Raw genomic sequence first — 3,183 nt, forward strand, 5'->3', positions numbered from 1 at the left:
GCGCCCAACATTTCTATGAAGGTAATCATACCGTATGGATCCCCAAACCTCTCTAGCCTAAGCCCCTACATTGATCATACCACAGCCACCCACACTTTAATGGGTACCTAAGGTCACATCTACATTGAAGATTACTCGAGACAAAGGAAAGCAGAATGTCTAGTGTGATACACCCACCCCCATGCTACGCGCTGACACACCTTCTTACAGATATACCTTCAACATCAGCAATTACTTTGCCTATCATTCAAAGGGGCTCGACAGGACTGCAAAACTCCCATCAACCCCCTCAGCCACAGCTACTTTCTTACCACCCTCAGCCACAGCTACTTTCTTACCACCCTCATCAGAATCTCTTCAAGATGCGCTACCACCTACCTCGCCATTGCCTAATCGGAATAGACCCCTCTCCTTAGCAAACTGGGCACGCGGTCAGTATAAAAGCCACAATGGGGTGTTGATAGCCTAGACTCGGTGTACAACCTCCTTGGGTATGTGAATTACAAATTTGCTAAGCCAATTGTGGAATTGATCAAGTGAAAGAGTTGATTTGTGGCCTTCTCGCATCAAAAAAATGAAAATTCTGCCCTGTTTCTCTGTATGAGCTACATCGCCTGCTCTTGAGGGATTTAGGGCTAATTTAATTGTCAATTGAAGGCATATATGAGTGCCTAACACACTAATGCAAGTGTACAATCCATCAATGGGTTGATTTTTGCCAAAAACTTGCTCCAATTTCATCAAAAATTGACCTCTTTTTCTCTGTTTTGTGAGAGCTCAAAAACCAATAATTTTCACTCATTCAAATGCATCAAAATTGCTCCAAAATCAGTGTAGGGCATGTACATGAGTTGCTAATACATTCTTGCTTGTCAGATACATGTTTCTTTGCCAGATTTGCATTTATTTTCACCATACATCACCGCTTTCAAGCTTTAATGGAAAGCTTCCAAAAAACCAAAATTTTTCTTTGCTTTGGGCAACCCTAATTCACTTTGTTTTTGCTTGAATCACCTGCAATCCGCTCAAGGATGTTTAGAATACCTTACACGGTAGGCCAAGCTCTCAGATCTGATAGAAATCGGTGTGCTCCAAGCTTCACAGCTTCAATGGCAAGCTTCACAGCTTTTCTTCATAGCTTCTTCTCCCTCTTCTCTCACTCACTCATAAACCCTAATAGAGAGCACCAGGCTCTGATACCATGTTGAAAAATAGGTAGAGGGAGAGGAGACACACACACAGGAGCAAACCCTAATGTATATTGCAAACCCTAACCATAGAGGGAAGCCATCTCCCTTCTCACACAATGCATAAAGCCATAATCCATAATACACAAGACACACTATGAGTTGTGTCCACACACATCGAACCCTAGCTAATGTCCATACACTATGACCAGTTGGACGCGGTCATTTATGTCTCACACACATCTAACCCTAGCTAATGTCCACACACTATGACCAGCTGGACGCGGTCATTTATGTCTCACACATGCTGCTACCTAACATGCCAGCACATAGCATAGCTGGCACACACTGACATTGAGCTTGAATCTCAACAGAAGGAGGCACCTTTTTTCTCATCATTACTTCCCATTTTAAATCAATAAAATGAGATATTTCATCTCTCCTCTCTCCTATTTCAAATCTATTTCCAAAAAGTAAGCTGAACTGACCCAAAAATGGTCAAAAATTGACCAAACTGATCTAGAAAATTCTAGAATCAGTTTGCTTGGTTTGAGGCTCACTTTTTCCTATAAATAGAAGCCTCCCCTGTTCCACGGGAACACGGATTATGGAAGGAGGCCGGAAGCAATTAATGCGAGAGAGCGGGATTGTAGCCATGGGAACATAAAGACGCACATAATTTTTTCATATTTTTGTGCCGAAGTGCAATGTAAATCGTTTTTGGTCAATGTGGGTTCTAAATGAGAGTTCTAAGTGTATTAAGCAAGGCTCACTTATGGGGTTGTCCGCCCATGTGTGAAAGAGGCCTAGGGTTAGGGTTAGTGACATCTTTATAAAAGAGATGTTAGCTAAAGAAAGGGGACGTTTTTTGGCCATTCTCATAAGCTATTGAGTGAAGCTCTTGAGCTCTCAAGCTATGGCAACTCTCTAACTCTCTCTCTATTGTACTCTAATGAGCATCAAGCTCCAATGAGTATAGCTCCACTTCTTTCTCTTAATCTGTTTTAGCATCATTGAAGTAGATTAATCTGTGATTAGTTGAATGCTTCTTTCTTTCTCTTGTGTATGCTGCATGCTTGTAGTGTGTGTGTGTGTGTGTAGTCTCCATTGATGCAAGCTCTTGCCCACTTCATTGGCAATGAGTTATTCATGGATGGACTCTCTCTATGAGCTTGTGGGTTTGTGAATGTTACATTCTATGCTTGCTTAAGCTTGTGGGTTAGTAGATGCATGCTTATGGGTTTGCTGGCATTAGGGAAAGCTAAGATTTAATCAATGTTTGAATGGGATTAAGAGATTGCCATGCATTGCTTGTTCTCTTGATTAGTGTAGTGGATTTAAGGGATTGAGAGATTGATTGAGGTGTTGAATGGTTGAATCGTCAAGTGGTGGTTCGTGTATGTGAGCTCTCCCTCATGGGATAAGCCTTCATGCACTAATCGGGTCGAGTCCTCGGATTGACATTGTGTTTCTTAACTCATTTGTTGATCGGTAGTACTCTATGAGCACTATATTGCATGGTAGAGAGAACCGCCCTACAATGGCGTCGCTACCGGGGAGCGAGTGCCTACATTAGTTGAGCACCATACACACACTACCACTCCTTGTTAAGCTCCAATTGATTGCAAAACTGTTGGATAGGAGAGCAGGCTTTGGGACTAATTTTGGTACTTATTTAAGACTAATATGTTGTTAAATTCTCTTTATTTATCTTGCAATTTAAGTGTGATTGGCTAGCTACGCTTCTCCCTTGAGGTCAGGACAAGGATTCAACACACGGGAAGGATTGGAGGTAGGCGCTAAACCTGCCAATTTCAATTTGTGTGCGAAAGAGAGAGGCATGTTTTTGCATTTCTGTCATTTTGTTTGAGGATAATTTTTACAGTTTCAATTTTCTACATGTTCGTTTTATTTTCTGTTCTTAGCTTAGTTTAGTTTTCTGCATCTTTAATTTTGTGCACTTTAGTTCTCTGTTAAACTTGCATTTTAGTTCTCT

The sequence above is a fragment of the Cibotium barometz genome, chromosome 60 (genome assembly GCF_041138505.1).
Source record: "Cibotium barometz isolate CiBa-2024 chromosome 60, ASM4113850v1, whole genome shotgun sequence".
NCBI classification, from domain to species: domain Eukaryota; kingdom Viridiplantae; phylum Streptophyta; class Polypodiopsida; order Cyatheales; family Cibotiaceae; genus Cibotium; species Cibotium barometz.